This window comes from Mytilus galloprovincialis, chromosome 14 (genome assembly GCF_965363235.1).
Source record: "Mytilus galloprovincialis chromosome 14, xbMytGall1.hap1.1, whole genome shotgun sequence".
Classification (NCBI taxonomy): Eukaryota; Metazoa; Mollusca; class Bivalvia; order Mytilida; family Mytilidae; genus Mytilus; species Mytilus galloprovincialis.
In genome coordinates this window covers 944757-966368 of record NC_134851.1, presented here as the reverse complement: position 1 = coordinate 966368, position 21612 = coordinate 944757, and the positions used below count along the sequence as shown (strand labels likewise).

Below are 21612 nucleotides of genomic sequence, written 5' to 3'. Positions count from 1 at the left end.
TGGTCTGTCCGTCCGTCCATCTGTCCGTTCGTTCGTCCGTCCGTCTGTCCCGCTTCAGGTTAAAGTTTTTGGTCAAGGTAGTTTTTGATGAAGTTTAAGTCCAATCGACTTCAAACTTAGTACACATGTCCCCTATGATATGATCTTTCTAATTTTAATGCCAAATTAGAGTTTTTACCCCAATTTCACGGTCCACTGAACATGGAAAATGATAGTGCGAGTGGGGCATTCGTGTACTGAGGACACATACTTGTTTTGAGAGGATTAATATTCAACAGCATAGTGAATTGCTCTAAGAGAAAACAAAAATTTTAAGTTCATTAGAACACATTCATTCTGTGTCAGAAACCTATGCTGTGTCAACTATTTAATCACAATCCAAATTTAGAGCTGAATCCAGCTTGAATGTTGTGTCCATACTTGCCCCAACCGTTCAGGGTTCAACCTCTGCGGTCGTATAAAGCTACGCCCTGCGGAGCATCTGGTTAGCTTATAACTCAAAAACCAAAGCATTTAGAGCAAATCTGACATGGGGGTAAAATTGTTTATCAGGTCAAGATCTATCTGCCCTGAAATTTTCAGATGAATCGGACAACCCTTTGTTGTTTTATAGGTTGCTGCCCCTGAATTGGTAATTTTAAGGAAATTTTGCTGTTTTTGGTTATTATCATGAATATTATTATAGATAGAGATAAACTGTAAACAGCAAAAATGTTCAGCAAAGTAAGATTTACAAATAAGTCAACATGACCGAAATGGTCAGTTGACCCCTTTAGGAGTTATGGCCCTTTATAGTCAATTTTAAACCATTTTCCGTAAATCTTAGTTATCTTAATTTTTACAAAAATCTTCTCCTCTGAAACTACTGGGCCAAATTGAACCAAACTTGGCAACAAGCATCATTGGGGTAAGTAGTTAAAAAATTGTGTCAGGTGACCCGGTCAACCAACCAAGATGGCCACCATGGCTAAAAATAGAACATAGGAGTAAAATCAGTTTTTTTGGCTTATAACTCAAAAACCAATTTTTTAAAGCATTTAGAGCAAATCTGACATGGGGTTAAATGGTTAATCAGGTCAAAATCTATCTGCCCTTAAATTTTCAGATGAATCAGACAACCGATTGTTAGGTTGCTGCCTCTGAACTGGTTATTTTAAGGAAATTTTGCTGTTTTTGGTTATCATGAATATATATTATTATAGATAGAGATAAGCTGTAAACAGCAAAAATGTTCAGCAAAGTAAGATTTACAAATAAGTCAACATGACCAAAATGGTCAGTTGACCCCTTTAGGAGTTATGGCCCTTTATAGTCAATTTTTAACCATTTTCTGTAAATTTTAGTTATCTTTTACAAAAATCTTCTCCTCTGAAACTACTGGGCCAAATTTAACCAAACATGGCCAAAATCACTATTAGGGTATTTAGTTTAAAAATTGTGTCTGGTGACCCGGCTTACCAACCAAGATGGCCGCCATGGCTAAAAATAGAACATAGGGGTAAAATGCAGTTTTTAGCTTATAACGCAAAAACCAAAGCATTTAGAGCAAATCTGACCGGGGTAAAATTGTTTATCAGGTCAAGATCTATCTGCCCTGAAATTTTCAGATGAATCGGACAACCTGTTGTTGGGTTGCCGCCCCTGAATTGGTAATTTTAAGGAAATTTTGCTGTTTTTGGTTATTATCTTGAATATTATTATAGATGTAGACAAACTGTAAACAGCAATAATGTAATGCTTGGGGTATACAATGTTTTTTTATACTTTCATCATAAATTATATTATGACCACGAGACAAACGAGACATTTCAGTGTGTCCACTCTTATTTTTATACGACCGCAAAAATGTTAATTTTTCGTCGTATATTGCTATCACGTTGGCGTCGTCGTCGTCTCCCTGCGTCGTCTTGCATCGTCGTCGTCGTCGTCGTCGTCCGAATACTTTTAGTTTTCGCACTCTAACTTTAGTAAAAGTGAATAGAATTAAATCAATGAAATTTCAACACAAAAGGAAGGTTGGGTTTGATTTTGGGAGTTTTGGTCCCAACATTTTAGGAATTAGGGGCCAAAAAGGGCCCAAATAAGCATTTTCTTGGTTTTCGCACTATAACTTTAGTTTAAGTGAATAGAAATCTATGAAATTTTGACACAAGGTTTATGACCACAAAAGAAAGGTTGGCATTGATTTTGGGAGTTTTGGTTCCTACAGTTTGAGAATTAGGGGCCAAAAAAGGGCCCAAATAAGCATTATTCTTGGTTTTCGCACAATAACTTTAGTAGAAGTTAATAGAAATCTATGAAATTTAAACACAATGTTTATGACCATAAAGGGAAGGTTGGGTTTGATTTTGGCAGTTTTGGTCCCAACAGTTTAGGAATAAGGGGCCCAAAGGGTCCAAAATTGAACTTTGTTTGATTTCATCAAAAATTGAATAATTGGGGTTCTTTGATATGCCGAATCTAACTGTGTATGTAGATTCTTAATTTTTGGTCCCGTTTTCAAATTGGTCTACATTAAGGTCCAAAGGATCCAAAATTAAACTTAGTTTAATTTTAACAAAAATTGAATCCTTGGGGTTCTTTGATATGCTGAATCTAAAAATGTACTCAGATTTTTTATTATTGGCCCAGTTTTCAAGTTGGTCCAAATCGAGGCCAAAATTAAACTTTGTTTGATTTCATCAAAAATTGAATAATTCGGGTTCTTTGATATGCCAAATCTAACTGTGTATGTAGATTCTTAATTTTTGGTCCCGTTATCAAATTGGTCTACATTAAAGTCCAAAGGGTCCAAAATTAAACTAAGTTTGATTTTAACAAAAATTGAATTCTTGGGCTTTTTTAATATGCTGAATCTAAACATGTACTTAGATTTTTGATTATGGGCCCAGTTTTCAAGTTGGTTCAAATCAGGATCCAAAATTATTATATTAAGTTTTGTGCAATATCAAGAAATTTTCAATTGCACAGTATTCACCAATAGCAAGAAATCTTCAATTGCACAGTATTGTGCAATAGCAAGAAATTTTCAATTGCACAGTATTGCGCAATAGCAAGAAATCTTCAATTGCACAGTATTGTGCAATAGCAAGAAATATCTAATTGCAATTTCAATTGGAGTTATCTAAAAGTCTTTGTCCAGAATAGTAGTTGAATCATTGTTATATACAATATAAAATGTATATTCACTTTTTCTACCAACTGACAAATTAAAATAATCTTTACCATTCAGTGATAACAGGCACTTTATTTTACATTTTAATTTTTTATGATGTATTTAAATGAGTAGTTATTGTTGCAAACTCCATTAGAAATTGAATTGAGATCAGTTTTGGAAAAAGGGAAAGGGGGATGTGAAAACAAATGGGGGTGGGGGGTTAAATTTTTCTCATTTCAGATTTCATAAATAAAAAGAAAATTTCTTCAAACATTTTTTTGAGAGGATTAATATTCAACAGCATAGTGAATTGCTCAAAGGCAATAAAAATATTTTAAGTTCATTAGACCACATTCATTCTGTGTCAGAAACCTATGCTGTGTCAACTATTTAATCACAATCCAAATTTAGAGCTGAATCTAGCTTGAATGTTGTGTCCATACTTGCCCCAACCGTTCAGGGTTCAACCTCTGCGGTTGTATAAAGCTGCGCCCTGCGGAGCATCTGGTTGCTTTTGAAGAAGATATGACAGAATCAAAGAACCATTTATATAAATTGAAAACCCAAAATAATCATTGATGGAAGATTTAAGCAAAAAATTTAAGGTGAGCAATTCAGGCTCTTGAGAGCCTCTTGTTAGGGTTCTTTATAGCTTACTGTTGTGAGCTAAGGCTCTGTGTTAAAGGCTGCAGTTTGACCTATAATGGTTTACTTTTACAAATTGTGACTTGGATGGAGTGTTGTCTCATTCGCACTCATATCATATCTTCTTATATCTATAAATTGTGAGTTCAGTTGTATTTTATGTATATATATAGAGATGAGCAGATGATCATTTCTGTACACTAAAAAGAATACTTCGTGTATTGTATCAGAGATCCTTGTAAAAAAGTTGTTTAATTCCTACGGCAAGGTAACACCTCCTGAAACGAAAGCTTATTTTTATAAGGTATAGTTAGAGGAGGGGATAAGGTCTCTGCGCAATGCTAGGCGATAAAAAGTACAGGTTCCAGCCCCGGCACCAGGGAGGAAGTTACAAATCAAATCTATATATATATATATAGCCCAGGTGGTCGTGTGGTCTAGCGGGACGGCTGCAGTGCAGGCGATTTGGTGTCACGATATTACAGTAGCATGGGTTCGAATCCCGGCGAGGGAAGAACCAAAAATTTGCGAAAGCAAATTTACAGATCTAACATTGTTGGGTTGATGTTTAGACGAGTTGTATATACATTATGTACACAGCCATGTATCACCATCATTGATGGCGATCCGATGGACACATCTGTTGTAGAGTTGTCACTGACTCAGACGTACTTATAAATATAATTATTTTCTGTGACTGTATATTACATTAATTTGTAGGATCCTTTACTATAGATAATTTAGCTGATCTGTAACAATAACATCTTCATGCCTTATATATCATGTACTGTAGTACGCCGCTAGATTAAAACTGACGTGGAAAGGTAACACACGGCCAGCGAAAGCTCTTTTTGAGAGCCCAGGTGGTCGTGTGGTCTAGCGGGACGGCTGCAGTGCAGGCGATTTGGTGTCACGATATTACAGTAGCATGGGTTCGAATCCCGGCGAGGGAAGAACCAAAAATTTGCGAAAGCAAATTTACAGATCTAACATTGTTGGGTTGATGTTTAGACGAGTTGTATATACATTATGTACACAGCCATGTATCACCATCATTGATGGCGATCCGATGGACACATCTGTTGTAGAGTTGTCACTGACTCAGACGTACTTATAAATATAATTATTTTCTGTGACTGTATATTACATTAATTTGTAGGATCCTTTTGCTATAGATAATTTAGCTGATCTGTAACAATAACATCTTCATGCCTTATATATCATGTACTGTAGTACGCCGCTAGATTAAAACTGACGTGGAAAGGTAACACACGGCCAGCGAAAGCTCTTTTTTTGAGAGCCCAGGTGGTCGTGTGGTCTAGCGGGACGGCTGCAGTGCAGGCGATTTGGTGTCACGATATTACAGTAGCATGGGTTCGAATCCCGGCGAGGGAAGAACCAAAAATTTGCGAAAGCAAATTTACAGATCTAACATTGTTGGGTTGATGTTTAGACGAGTAATATATAAAGTGCCTAGAAAATCAAACTAACGATGTTAGAGTAGATTTGATTCGTAACTTCCTCCCCGGTGCCGGGGCTGGAACCTGTACTTTTTATTTCTAACTTCTACGACAACACCGCCTAGCATTGCGCAGAGACCTTATCCCCTCCTCTAACTCTAGCTTATGAAAATAAGCTTTCGTTTCGGGAGGTGTTACCTTGTCGTAGGAATTAAACAAGGATCTCTGATACAATACACGAAGTATTCTTTTAAGTGTACAGAAATGATCATCTACTCATCTCTTCAGTATAATTACAGGATGCTAATCTATTTTTAGAAGCATACAATCACTGTAAATTCATATATGTAATCTCTGTCTATGTGTAGTGACAACTGCAAATTATACCTTGTCCATCGGGTTTCTTATGATTAAGAAATACCAGGCGTTAGAATATGTATAAAGTGCCTAGAAAATCAACCTAACGATGTTAGAGTAGATTTGATTCGTAACTTCCTCCCCCGGCGCCGGGGCTGGAACCTGTACTTTATATAATATATATATATATATATATAAAAGTCTATAAAAAGGACCAACCAGCAAATTTACTATGTACCGGATCGTCTAGAATAGGCGATACTATGCAGATAAGGAAAAAATTATATCAGTCTAAAGATTTGCACAACGGTACTGATATAAGGTGTTATTAAACGAAAATGTTGTTATAAAATCGTGTTGACAAATATTTCGGCTCAACAAATGGCCTTCTTCTTGTGTCACAAGTTTTAACAATACATTGTTTCATGTATCAGTATTGTTAAAACTTGTGACACAAGAAGAAGGCCATTTGTTGAGCCGAAATATTTGTCAACACGATTTTATAACAACATTTTCGTTTAATAACACCTTATATCAGTACCGTTGTGCAAATCTTTAGACTGATATATATATATATATATATATATATGAATTCATTTTCTCTTGTTCTACAGACAATTTATAGCATGAATAGTGCATTTACATAATATGTTAGAAACTGTAAGCTTTGTAATATTTGTCCTGTTTGTTCTTTGTGAGGGCCTCAAGGTAGATTAGTGAAAGCTAATTGAGTCACCCTCTTTTAATAAAGTCATTACTTACTTACTTACTTACCTATAGGTACATTTTGTCCTGATGCTTTTTAAACCCCTACTTGACAGAAGAAATATTAAGGAATAACTTTATTGTAAATAATATTCTATATTATATGTGAAGTGATAAGAGGCTGTTAAATGACAGCAAAATTGATTTTTTTGTTCGAACTCTTTGAACAGTTGAGCAAAGATGGACACAACATTTTAGCCTAAAACAGCTCTTGCTCTTAATTTGATTTGTGATTGAATATTTGCAGCATAGATTTGTGACCCAAAATGAATGTGGTCAAAGGACAGAAAACATTGAAATTTTACATTTACCTATTATGGTCTAATATTCAAAATCTTAAAAGTACATTGTTAGAATCAGCATGTCAAAGAACCCTCAATTTTTTTCTTCTAAATTAAACTATTTCTGTTCAAAGGGAAATAACTCAAACTTATTTACCTGAACCAGTTATGATGAAACCACTTCTCTAAAAATTAGATAATTATGATATTTACAAATTATAATCAAATAAAATTAACAGTTCACAATATTTTTCTTTCAATTATCACAAACTAATTTAGATCTGCAACTTATCTATCAATGTAAACAACTTTATCTACACAATGTAATGTTATGAAATATATATCCTTTAATAAAAATGGAAAACAAGATTATTATCTTATGAAAATGATATTTGCAAATCTGAACCAACAAACAGGATCAAGTAAAAATGAATGTCAACACACACAATATAAATACATTACAAAATAACAGCTATGACACCATCATCAAAATGCAAATGACTTTAAAAAAACCCAGTTATAACAATACTTTGACCAATAATGGTTTACTTTTACAAATTATGACTTGGATTGTCGGAGTATTGTCTCATTGGCACTCATACCACATCTTGTTATATTTATAAAATTATTTTTTTGACAATTTACTAATCAAACAAAGAGATATAATCTATTTATACACAAAGTTATTACTTTCGGCTCAAAAAGCCACAACTCAGTCACGCATAAAAATGCACATAGACCAAGGTGAGCGACACAGGCTCTTTAGAGCCTCTAGTTTGTGTAAAGCTTAATATTTCAGATTGAAGAAGACCTGGCTGGTTTATACCTTATATGCATATACCTAATTTTACAAATATATTTTCTTGTCTGTCATATTTCCATTACCCTTGACCTCATTGAAATGTTTCGGAATTGCTTTAAAAAATTAGTTTTCTTTGTCTTCTGATATACTCACTTTTTACGAGTGATAGCTATATTTTGTATATGAGAGCATTTGCAAGGTCTACATGTCCGTAAGATAGGTTTCATCTGACATTGACCCTTTTCATTGGTAAATGTAACTTTATATGTTTCTCAGATGCTATAAGCAATAGGTCAAATATTTGATCAGAGACATATGATACCCACTGGTTCAATGTGTGTAATCGGAAAGATTGCCCACGTGGTGTCTGGCAGGATTCACCTGACCTTGACTTTATATGTTTCTCAGATACTATAAGCAATAGGTCATCTATAACTGACCAGAGACATATGATAAAATACTGGTTAGATGTGTGGAATGATTGCACAGGTTTTCGTGGTGTCTGGCAGGATTCATCTGTCCTTGAACTTATTCATTGGTAAATGTAAGATACTATAAGCAATAGGTCATCTATATTTGATCCGAGGCATATGATACAATACTGGTTAGATGTGTGTAATGATTGCACATGTTTCCATGATGTCTGGCAGAATTCATTGGACCTGGACCTTTTTCATTAGTCACTTTTTCATTTGTAACTTTATATGTTTTATAGATACTATAAGCAATAGGTCATCTATTTTTGTTCCGAGGCATATGATACCATTCTGGTTAGATGTGTGAAATGATTGCACATGTTTCCATGATGTCTGGCAGAATTCATTTGACCTTGACCTTTTTCATTAGTAAATGTAACTTTATATGTTTCATAGACACTATAAGCAATAGGCCATCTATATTTGATCCGAGACATGATACAATACTGGTTAGATGTGTGGAATGATTGCACATATGTTCATGGTGTCTGGCAGGATTCATCTGTTCTTGAACTTATTCATGGGTAAATGTAAGATACTATAAGCAATAGGTCATCTATTTTTGTTCCGAGGCATATGATACCATTCTGTTTAGATGTGTGAAATGATTGCACATGTTTTGGTGGTGTCCGACAGGATTCATCTGACCTTGACCCTTTTCATTGGTGAATGTAACTTTATATTATTTATCAGATACTATAAGCAATAGGCCATCTATATTTGATCCGAGACATATGATACAATACTGGTTAGATGTGTGGAATGATTGCACATGTGTTCATGGTGTCTGGCAGGATTCATCTGTCCTTGACTTTATATGTTTCTCAGATACTCTCAGCAATAGACCCGTGGTGTAGTGGTTAGTGCATCGGACTACTAACATAAATGTTCCTGGTTCGATTCCCGTCTGGGATGAAAATTTCAGGAACTGAATTTTCGGCTCTCCCTTGACACCATTTGCGAGTATGGTCTTGAGTAAACGGTGATAGTCCATCGGAAGGGGACGATAAATGGCTGACCCGTGTTAAGAGAGAGCCATATCTCTTGCACGTTAAAGACACCCTTGTAGATTTCGAAAAAGAGCAGGCTAATGCCGCTACAAGGCAGCACTCGCACCCACAAAGTGGAAAGGGATTAATATAAGTTGCAAAACTTGTTTCCCAATCCACTATTATAAATAAATATGTTTAAACTATGATGTCATCTATAATAATTGATCAGAGACATATGATACAATACTGGTTAGATGTGTGGAATGATTGCACATGTTTTCTTGGTGTCTGGCAGGATTCATCTGTCCTTGAACGTATTCATTGGTAAATGTAAGATACTATAAGCCTTCTACACTAACTGAATCTGCCACTTGTAGTACTGCAGCAATATTCATTTAGTTTGTTTTCGATATTCTTACCGTGACGATTTAGTTTCTTGGCTGCAGTTAAAAAATGGAAACACATATTTTTTAATTTTTTTTTTCTGTAATTTAGACCGACGGACAGTGTGCACTAGACCTTAATGAGGCCTTAATCTACACGTTTACACTAACAACGAGTTGTCGCAGCGAGACACAGGACTTCGCGGAACTCAAATATTTTTGTTAAAGAGTAAATTTATGGATTTTAATACAACATTGAACCTACTAACACATGCAGCCTCAAAATTCACTCTCAAAAATATGTCGCAACTTAAAAAAAAATATCGGAAGAGAGATAAAACCTTAAAATAGGATGTGAAGCTAAGTATATAAGATATTTTATAAATATCGGAAACATCAATAATTGTGTTTATATCCTTGTTTTGTAATATTTTAAATCATTTTACAACTGACTGCGCTCAAGTAACTTTACAAACTAATAGTTAAAATCAATACATAGATATCTTCTATTCAATAACATTAAATATCGAGATAATACATACGTAACAGATCAATAGTGACGTACTAAAGAAGGTAAGTAAGATTTATTTTGTTTGGATTTGACAATAGATCGAGTTTCGTGTCTAGACATGGCCACCATTCTCAGGTCGTACTTTTACAATGACTTTCCCTCTACAATAAAACGAGTGTCGCGTATAGGCATGGCCACCATCTTCAGGTCGTACTTTTACAGAGTATATTTTAAGACATATTCGTCAGTCTTTTTAGACCGTACTTAGCATAATCTGGTCAATACTCTTAGACCGTACTTATACGCTGTCTGTAGGGACGGATCAAGCCAGTCTTACTCTTAGACCGTACTTATACGCTATCTGTAGGGACAGATCCAGCCATTCTTACTCTGAGACTGTACTTATACGCTATCTGCAGGGACGGATCCAGTCATTCTTACTCTTAGACCGTACTTATACGCTGTCTGCAGGGACGGATCCAGTCATTCAATTTCTTACTCTTAGCCCGTACTTATACGCTGTCTGCAGGGACGGATCCAGCCATTCTTAAGAGGGGGTCCAAACCCAGGAGAAAGAGGGGTTTCCAACTACCGTACCCGACCCCCCCCCCCCCAAAAAAAAAAAAAAAAAAAAAAAAAAAACCTGGACCCACCACTTTAGAAATCCGGCCAGTATCATTAAACCGTACTTTTAAGATCTTGTAAACACTCTGTTAGAAATCTGACCAGTATTCTCAAACCGTACTTATACACCAGTCTGTAAAAGATCTTGTCAGTATTCTCAAACCGTACTTATACACCAGTCTGTAAAAGATCTTGTCAGTATTCTCAAACCGTACTTATACACCAGTCTGTAAAAGATCTTGTCAGTATTCTCAGACCGTACTTATACAACAGTGTGTTAAAGATCTTGTCCGTATTCTCAGACCGTACCGTTACGGTTATTCACCAGTCTGTTCATAATCGGACCAATACTCTTAAACCGTACCTTTGCTGTCTATTAGAAATCTTACCAGTATTTTATTCTAATACCGTACTAATACAAGTCTTTAACCGTATGTATTCACAGTATGTTCGAAATATGGTCTGTATTAGTCTGTTCAAAATCTGGTCATTATTTTCAGACCGTATACTTACTACAGTCTGTTCGAAATCTTGCCAGTCAGTGTTTTCAGGCCGTGTTTAAATCTATAAGTCGTGAATATTGCAAGTTGTTGTCATCGATCCCCCTTTTTGATGTCTTTCCATCCCTTCCTGTCTCTTTCATTGACAAATATCTGTATATAACATTTTGTCAATTCACATGACATGCTTTTTGTTGTTTCATAAGCATGTTAGATTAACCGAGAGTCTATTTTAATTTCGGATACACACTACTATGGCCAGGTAACACCTCTCATGGGTTTGTAGATGAACTTTTACAAGGCTAATTTCTGTCCCTATCATATACTAGTTTTTACAGTGACAGTTTTATCATTCCAATGGTTTTAAAATGTAACAGCACACACGTATAGACAACTCAACATATTTTATTTAGAGTCTAAAAAACGAACAGACTTCGATTAATAGGATCTGCCCCTTATATAGATATCATATTAGATATTTAAAATAAATAAAAAAAAAAAGATTTAAACAACAGATTTCCGTTTTTTCGATCGATTGATTTTTTCTTTAAAGATGATCGTCAAATCTTTTATAAATAAATCATCACGACAATCACGTGACATAGATTGACGTCTTCATCATCTGTTACAGTGACATCAAATAATGTTTCACAATCATTTGTGTTTGTCATGGATAAATACGTGTAAGATTCGATTATAACATGTGAGTAATTTTAAATTACTATTTTCCTAAGTAATTAGGCACCGTCCAGCTATTTATCTTTTTTTTTATTGGTCTTGTCCTTTATTGAAATTTTTTGTTTTATTATTTTTATTAAAGATAAAATTTTTGTTTTGTTCCGAGAAAATTCTTCATGCTTCCCCCTCTGCATCCCAAAACAAATGAATGGTCGGTGCATCTTAAGCGTCTCCTCCTCCCATCCCACAACAAATGAATGGTCGGTGCATCTTAAGCGTCTCCCCCTGCCAATCCCACAACAAATGAATGGTCGGTGCATCTTAAGCGTCTCCCCCTCCCATCCCACAACAAATGAATGGTCGGTGCATCTTAAGCGTCTCCTCCTCCCATCCCACAACAAATGAATGGTCGGTGCATCTTAAGCGTCTCCTCCTCCCATCCCACAACAAATGAACGGTCGGTGCATCTTAAGCGTCTCCCCCTGCCAATCCCACAACAAATGAATGGTCGGTGCATCTTAAGCGTCTCCTCCTCCCATCCCACAACAAATGAACGGTCGGTGCATCTTAAGCGTCTCCCCCTGACCATCCCACAACAAAATGAATGATCGGTGCATCTTAAGCGTCTCCCACTGCCAATCCCACAACAAATGAATGGTCGGTGCATCGTAAGCGTCTCCCCCTGCCAATCCCACAACAAATGAATGGTCGGTGCATCGTAAGCGTCTCCCCCCCCCATCCCACAACAAATGAATGGTCGGTGCATCTTTAGCGTCTCCCCCCCATCCCACAACAAATGAATGGTCGGTACATCTTTAGCGTCTCCCCCCATCCCAAAACAAATGAATGGTCGGCGCATCTTAAGCGTCTCCCCCTCCCATCCCACAACAAATGAATGGTCGGTGCATCGTAAGCGTCTCCCCCTGCCAATCCCACAACAAATGAATGGTCGGTGCATCTTTAGCGTCTCCCCCCCCATCCCACAACAAATGAATGGTCGGTGCATCGTAAGCGTCTCCCATCCCACAACAAATGAATGGTCGGTACATCTTTAGCGTCTCCCCCCATCCCAAAACAAATGAATGGTCGGCGCATCTTAAGCGTCTCCCCCTCCCCATCCCACAACAAATGAATGGTCGGTGCATCTTAAGCGTCTGGACGAATGAGATCGACGTTAAAAACGAGTTGAACCCCTGGCTTATCCCGTAAGAATACTGTATTTAGTACGAGGCTTCAGACGAGATCGTCTAACTTGTTGAAACACGAAAGTTCTTCATTTGCTTTTTTTTTGTAAGAGCGCTGCTTTCAGACCGAGGATTTGGTCTGGACCGTACTATCCATGTTTTTTTTCACAATAAAACGGTGTCACATGAAGCTACTCTTCATGCACCTGAAAATACATGATTCCTTTGCAACAAATTTGATATTCCTAAATACCATGTGTCAAGGCAAATTCCACCCCCCCCCCCCTCCCCCATAACATGCATGCACCTTTATTTTTCAGTAGCAGTCCACATTTCCTAACCTTCCTTTATCTCTGTCCCTGTGCAACCTTACTTATGCAATGGATGTTAAGTTAATGTGTTCTTGTCCTATACTATATATATTATAATGTAATATTTGCTACTGGACGTTGTGCAACAAACGTTCAATAAATCTTTTAAACGTTCTACCTGGGCTCTGTTGTTCATCTTGTCATTATTTAAACGATTGATTTCATTTAATGACATAACGAGTCGTTCATTTTCTGTTGTTCAACAATATTTTACGACAAGTTGAACAACATGATAATCACTGGTGTTGAACTGATAACCGTAACTGGAATTACGACGATCCCAATATGGCGACAGCAGAAATAGATATTATATTTCAGTCATTTTTCTCAAATGTAGCATGTTTTTGGTCAATAGTTACTCAGTTGCAAGGTTTTTCTATACCATTACATCATATTTGAATCGTAACGGTGCACTATAATTGTCTAAGCACCTAAATATTCCCGTCGAAAAATTCGGGATGATAATCGTAATTCCAAAAAGTGATTATCGTAATTTCGGTAGTAGAAACTGAGAAGATAATAATCGTAACTGCGAGAGTGGTTGATTGATATTTACACTGAACACTGTCTATCTTATATATGTAATAGCATATGTTGAAAATATGGTGATGAATTAATCACGGAAACGTTTTAACATCTTATAACATTTCTTTTTGTGCATATGATATATGATTAATAGTTCTTATGTAAACAGCTACATACTAGTATCATAAAATTGTAATGGGATAGTGGGGACAAGCTTCAAAATATTTGGAAATGGGGAATCACGAACTATGTTAGAATACAGAAAACTCCAGAAGCTATGAATGATACAAAATATGGGAATGAGCGAAACTTTTAAAGATTTGTATCCGTAATTTTGTTGATACTTGTAAAATACCATAAGAGTTTTATTTGGTTAATGTATGGTATAAAAAGATGTTATGTATAAATCAAGTTTAAATCCTTGAACATTTTACAAAGTGAATCCATTAAATACATTACATGTAAATCTGTTGTAATGTTTAAATAAAATAAAATAAAATATTTAAAGCCGTGTTTTACCAAAGGCATTGATCTTTATTATAATATCCACGATTTTGTTGATACATGTAGCTATATATACGTCAATGTATGTATTTTATTTATTGTAGATATATGAGATCAATGGGTTTAAGCATTCATTTTTGTGGAAAATAAGGGAACGGTATGAAACAAGAACCAACGTTTATCATGTAAGTATTAAATTATAAACGATATCGTATTCATTCGCAGCTTTTGATAAATGTATGGAGGACTGTTATAAGTTAACTATATTTGATGCCCGGAGTTATGCAAGTATCAAACTATAAACGATAGCGTATACATTCGAGAATTAAATTTGTATACAGAGAGCTGATATTGGTCAGCAATATGATAGTGGTGCAAGTATTGATTGATTATAGTGGATTTGAAGGTTGACTATTTTGCACACTTTTACAAATTCGTGATATGAGAATAATTCATTTGGTACCATAACCATTTCGTACCACTGCCATTTCGTACCTGAAAATAACAATTTCGCACCAGGAACTTGTCATTTCCTTCCATGACCAAAGATTATTTCGTAGCGTAAGAAACTATTTCGTACCATAATGACCAATTTCATACCGTATGGAAAAAATGGCTGTAGCATTTCGTACCAACAAGTATAACTAATTTCAAAAATAGCTTACAATGCATTTGGTATGAAATGTTCAACATTATCATCTTACATATGCAACGAAATGATATACCTTACATTCTCAAAAATGATACGAAAGGGTAAACATTATAATTCTTCCATTTGGCACGAAATGGTATAATGTTCATATGCATAGTACGCAATGGTTTACATTTTAATTCTTTGATATGGTACGAAATGGTTTACATTTGAATTCTTTTATATGGTACGAAATGGTTTACATTTTAATTCTTTTATATGGTACGCAATGGTTTACATTTTAATTCTTTTAATGGTACGAAATGGTTTACATTTTAATTCTTCCATATGGTACGAAATGGTATACATTTTGATTCTTCTATATGGTACGAAATGGTATACATTTTAATTCTTTTATATGGTACGAAATGGTTCACATTTTAATTCTTCCATATGGTACGAAATGGTATACATTTTAATTCTTCCATATGGTACGAAATAGTATACATTTTAATTCTTCCATACGGTACGAAATGGTTTTGGTACGAAATTACTAAGATTCACTGTACAACAATCCACTTTGATGGTAAGTAGGATCTTCAAAAAAAAAATTCTTTAGTATACAATGTTTCACTAATGATAGAGCTGTGTTCTGTTTGTATCTTCGTCTTACAATAATAGGCTTATTTTACTTAGATTTGCGATATATTTCTTAGATGATTTTTTTACTTCTCGAAAAATAGAAATAAAGCATGCTTTTAAAATTAACAAACATGTAATTGAATTTGAAAAAAAAACCAATTACCGGTTTTAGACATGGCAGAATTAATGTTCTAGTATATAATGGAGATACTTTCTGATTTTATCAAATTTAAAAATTGAATGTTTATCGTTTAATAATTCCCGAAATGTTTGTACTTAAATTGCATGTTAAACAAAACCCCACTACTACATGTCCTTTACTTTATGTACATCTGGTTTTGTTTGGTAGTCGCATGTCAGAGTTTACATTAATCAGCGTGTCTATCCATCCGTCCATGTGTCCGTTAAGAAATCCGTCCGTCCGTCTGTCAGTGTTTACATTAATCAGCGTGTCTATCCATCCGTCCATGTGTCTTTTAATGAATCCGCCCGACCGTCTGTCAGTGTTTACATTAATCAGTGTCTATCCATCCGTCGATGTGTCTGTTAAGGAATCCGTCCGTCCGTCTGTCAGTGTTTACATTAATCAGCGTGTCTATCCATCCGTCCATGTGTCTGTTAAGGAATCCGTCCGTCCGTCTGTCAGTGTTTACATTAATCAGTGTCTATCCATCCGTCCATGTGTCTGTTAAGGAATCCGTCCGTCTGTCTGTCAGTGTTTACATTAATCAGCGTGTCTATCCATCCGTCCATGTGTCTGTTAAGGAATCCGTCCGTCACTTTGTCAGTGTTTACATTAATCAGCGTGTCTATCCATCCGTCCATGTGTCCGTTAAGGAATCCGTCCGTCCGTCTGTCAGTGCTTACATAAATCAGCGTGTGTATCCATCCGTCCATATGTCCGTTAAGGAATCCGTCCGTCCGTCTGTCAGTGTTTACATTAATCAGCGTGTCTATCCATCCGTCCATGTCTCCGTTAAGGAATCCGTCCGTCCGTCTGTCAGTGTTTACATTAATCAGCGTGTCTATCCATCCGTCCATGTGTCTTTTAATGAATCCGCTCGACCGTCTGTCAGTGTTTACATTAATCAGTGTCTATCCATCCGTCGATGTGTCTGTTAAGGAATCCGTCCGTCCGTCTGTCAGTGTTTACATTAATCAGCGTGTCTATCCATCCGTCTATGTGTCTGTTAAGGTATCCGTCCATGTGTCTGTTAAGGAATCCGTCCGTCCGTCTGTCAGTGTTTACATTAATCAGTGTCTATCCATCCGTCCATGTGTCTGTTAAGGAATCCGTCCGTCTGTCTGTCAGTGTTTACATTAATCAGCGTTTCTATCCATCCGTCCATGTGTCTGTTAAGGAATCCGTCCGTCACTTTGTCAGTGTTTACATTAATCAGCGTGTCTGTCCATTCGTCCATGTGTCCGTTAAGGAATCCGTCCGTCCGTCTGTCAGTGTTTACATTAATCAGCGTGTCTATCCATCCGTCCATGTCTCCGTTAAGGAATCCGTCCGTCCGTCTGTCAGTGTTTACATTAATCAGCGTGTCTATTCATCCGCCCATGTCTCCGTTAAGGAATCCGTCCGTCCATCTGTCAGTCAATCCATCAAAACATGTGTTTTCTACCTTTAAAACACCTTGGAGTTCGAATATGAAACTTGATAATTATTAATGAAGAATGGAAATAGTGAATTTGTCGAAGAGACAACAACCCGACAAAAGAGTAGATGTATGTTGGTATGAATATTCGTCACTGTTACATGTGTTAGAGGCAGGGTATATGTTTATATACATTGAAAGTCATGGTCAATTTTAAGTTAAACTTACTACACTAATTAATCCTGTGCATAAATTGTCCAAACCCGCTTGTCAGGATGAGGTGGGGCTCGTGTAGTTACACATTCTTAAGTTTCTTATGTATATAGGGTTTAGGTGACTTGTTTGTTTTTTAGTCTTCTTTTCGAACACATGTTTTGGCGATGCATTACAAGGGTTAGTTTCCAAATTAATGAATCTATATTCTTTACAATTGTTTTTCAGGAAGTTGGAACCGAAATTGAAACAACTTGCAATAGTCGGACTAATATTTGGGAGTTTATTTTTACAATGGAACGGTACTAAATGTTTGATAGAAGGAGAGGATCTGTTTGAGGAAAAATGGACCGTAAAAAGTCTCCTGGCTTCAGCAGCCATTGAACTGGTATTCATTCTAGTAGCGTTCAAAACAGAGGAGTTCCGAATGATTGTTGATAATTCCGAAGCGATTACAATTTTCTTTTTCCTCCATGTACTATCAAGTGGTCTGTTGAAATATTACGACAATGTACCTCTTGTAGACAGAGGGACGGACATATATCCACCTCTTATACCAATCATTGTACTGATCTGTCTTGTTATTTGTAAAGGAGCTCGAATACAACATATCAACATGGTTACCACTGGTCTGCTGTCTTTAGGCGCATTGTTTGTATCGCTTGGTGTCAATAAAGATTTCACCATGAATAGAATAGATTACTTATCGTTTTCCTCTGTTTTTGCAACTGTGTTGAAGCTGATATGCCTTAAACATTTTAAAGATCAAAACATCAAGGTCACACTACGTCTGAGAGCTATAGGTATATTCTTTGCCGGAACTATTGTTGTGATTGTACCCGTTTTAGAATTTACGAACACATCTAACTTAGGGACGTTTATGCTAGTGTCATCTATGTCTGGTTTAGCTTCTGTGACAGTGTTATACTTATTATATAATCACGTGATGTGTACAGAAACAGTTTTAGAGACATCCGCGTATCTTATGATGGGATACCTATTGCATCAAATACTAGAAAGTGAATCTATAAACATTCTTCCTGTTTTATTTGGTACTTGTGTTTTGATTGCTACATATATCTGGCACGTGCAGAAGCAACACGACGATTCCAAAGCACCATTTATAGGTAAGAAACGGCACTTGTCCTGCCACAATAAAAAACTTTTAATTTCAAATTGATTGTCCTGCCAAGATAAAGAAATCGAAAATATTTCGATGTAAATTAAAATTCCAAGAAATCGTTTGCTAACGTCTATAATATACAAAAAAAAAACCCCACAAATTATTGATGCTGCAGAATTTAGAAACAAAACTATTCAAATGTTGTATTCTTGCTAGTTTTTGTATGCTTGTTTATTGAATTTTTTGGTTTTTTAATTTTCAGCTACAACCCAAAAAAACTAAAAAATCTTTATAAAGCACAGTACGCAACATTTAGAGAACTACAATTCAGGTTTGTCACCGTTAATAGGAAAACACGATCAACACATTTCCTTGACTGAAACATTATTCTTATGTAGTACTTTCCGTACTTTGATTTACTTTCTTTGAGTTACTTCCCTTTAATATCAGTCTGATATGATTTATAAAAACCCCATATATCATTTGTATCATTATTCTTATGGAATACAAATGAACAGGCTGCTTTTTAATTTGTCATTCTTATTATCGCCATTCGGCCCTAGAGAATATTATCAGTGAATATATAATAACGACTGTCATACAAGTGAGAGGTTTAGGAAGCTATAAAACCAAGTTCAATCCACCATTTTCTACATCTATATCAAGTCAGGAATATGACAGTTGTTATCCATTCGTTTGATGTGTTTGAGTTTTTGATTGTGTCATTTGATTAGGGACTTTCCGTTTTCAATTTTCCTCGGAGTTCAGTATTTTTGTGATTTTACTTTTTACATTGACAATTACATAAAAAAAATTAAGCTTGCAATTCTTATTATTAAAGTTATGTTATATCATTGAAAATAAACTCATTATAGATACCAGGATTGAAATTCTGTATTTGCACCAGACGCGCGTTTTGTTTACAAAATACTCACCAGTGACGCTTGAATAAAAAAAGTTGAAAAAGCCTAAATACAGTACGAAATCGAAGAGCATTGAGAACCCAAAAATCCTAGGAGTGTTGCCAAATAAATTGTGACTAAAATCAAACATTGTGTATTTTTGTTTTTTTTTGTCTTTTATAATGTTGCCATGGTTCTTGGAGAGCACATGCAGTCATATTATTTTGTTTTTCTTTGGCTTTTATAATGTTGCCATGGTCCTTGGAGAGCACATGCAGTCATATTATTTTGTTTTTCTTTGGCTTTTATAATGTTGCCATGGTCCTTGGAGAGCACATGCAGTCATATTATTTTGTTTTTCTTTGGCTTTTATAAATAATGTTGCCATGGTCCTTGGAGAGCACATGCAGTCATATTATTTTGTTTTTCTTTGGCTTTTATAATGTTGTCATGGTCCTTGGAGAGCACATGCAGTCATATTATTTTGTTTTTCTTTGGCTTTTATAATGTTGCCATGGTCCTTGGAGAGCACATGCAGTCATATTATTTTGTTTTTCTTTGGCTTTTATAATGTTGCCATGGTCCTTGGAGAGCACATGCAGTCATATTATTTTGTTTTTCTTTGGCTTTTATAATGGTGCCATGGTCCTTGGAGAGCACATGCAGTCATATTATTTTGTTTTTCTTTGCCTTTTATAATGTTGCCATGGTCCTTGGAGAGCACATGCAGTCATATTATTTTGTTTTTCTTTGGCTTTTATAAATAATGTTGCCATGGTCCTTGGAGAGCACATGCAGTCATATTATTTTGTTTTTCTTTGGCTTTTATAATGTTGCCATGGTCCTTGGAGAGCACATGCAGTCAAATTATTTTGTTTTTCTTTGGCTTTTATAATGTTGCCATGGTACTTGGAGAGCACATGCAGTCATATTATTTTGTTTTTCTTTGGCTTTTATAATGTTGCCATGGTCCTTGGAGAGCACATGCAGTCATATTATTTTGTTTTTCTTTGGCTTTTATAATGTTGCCATGGTCATTGGAGAGCACATGCAGTCATATTATTTTGTTTTTCTTTGGCTTTTATAATGTTGCCATGGTCCTTGGAGAGCACATGCAGTCATATTATTTTGTTTTTATTGGCAAAGTTTTGTGTGCTCTTTGGTCGGGTTGTTGTTTCTTTGACATATATATTCCCAATTTCCATAATCAATTTTATCATAGAACAAAATAAACTGACAACGCCATGGCTTAAAAGAAAAAGAGTTGCATCGTTAGTGTTAGAAAGAAATGCACTCATAGATTCTACCACTGCATCGAATGTGAACGATATTTATCCATTCGAGACAGTTATATTTGTAAATTTAAAACACGAATCTCGCCGAGCGTTTTACATATTTAAAATTTAACTGTCGAGATTGGATAAATATCGGATTCCACGAGGTTTTGTGGTGGAATCTGTTTCTCTAATGATTTTCTAACAATATGCAAGCAAACTTATTCCCTCTTTTCGATAGATCTGTTCTTGTTATGTGACGTCAATAGGCATGGTCGCCTTTTTTCATGCCGTCACAATAGGAAATTCAGAGGAAAGCAAGAAAACTCGACGTCATAGTCGGATGTTGACCAATGAAGAACTGAGATCAAACGAACAACACCTTGATATTTGTTTTAATATACAATGGGTTCAGAAAGGGATAAACTGATGCAGAATAAGAGAAACTTTAATATACATATTTAATGTTCTAATTTCAGATATATCGTCCACGAGTCATGAGATGTTCACCCGGATGGAGTTTATAATATTCATGGGAGGTGTATTAGCCGTGTTGTTTTACGTGTTACAACCACGTGTTAGTAGTAGGGATATAAATAATCTTAGTTATGTTGGACTGGACAAGATTGTAAGAAAACTATTACAGAACAAAGCCAGTTGATAAATGTATAAAACGTAGTGTGTTGATGTAAGCGGTTCAGTAAAGATGTTTTGAGGGAGATTTTATCAATTAAACATAATTTATTTAGTTTAATGAATTATTTCATATATGAGTTGATCTTGTTTTTGTTTACTGTCAAGTGGCAAATATTGCACATATATTTAGGGGGAGAGCAAATTTAATTAGAATTGCCATTGTGAGCAATAGCGGACGTCACCTGGTCTGCCAATTGCCACTTAACGGCAGCCATTTTGAAATCTGTTTATATTGAATGAAAATAATATGATATGCATCAAAACAAATTTAAATCATTTAAAAAAATTCTAATTTGAAGTGCTTCTGTGGCAACT

General features: G+C 35.6%; 2 long non-coding RNA genes across 3 annotated transcripts; both read left to right on the top strand.

The window, feature by feature from the left end:
- Positions 1–9754: 9754 nt before the first annotated feature.
- LOC143058055 (uncharacterized) lies at positions 9755–17634 on the top strand. 2 transcript variants are annotated; one of them, XR_012972927.1, is made up of 3 exons: positions 9755–9891; positions 14320–14400; positions 17531–17634. It is a non-coding gene; the product is annotated as an uncharacterized LOC143058055 (long non-coding RNA). The 2 variants fall into 2 exon arrangements; XR_012972928.1 differs by lacking the exon at positions 9755–9891 and adding an exon at positions 11574–11656.
- A 295-nt stretch (positions 17635–17929) lies between these two features.
- Positions 17930–21350, top strand: LOC143058054 (uncharacterized). Its single transcript, XR_012972926.1, has 2 exons — positions 17930–18429; positions 21081–21350. It is a non-coding gene; the product is annotated as an uncharacterized LOC143058054 (long non-coding RNA).
- Positions 21351–21612: the final 262 nt, after the last annotated feature.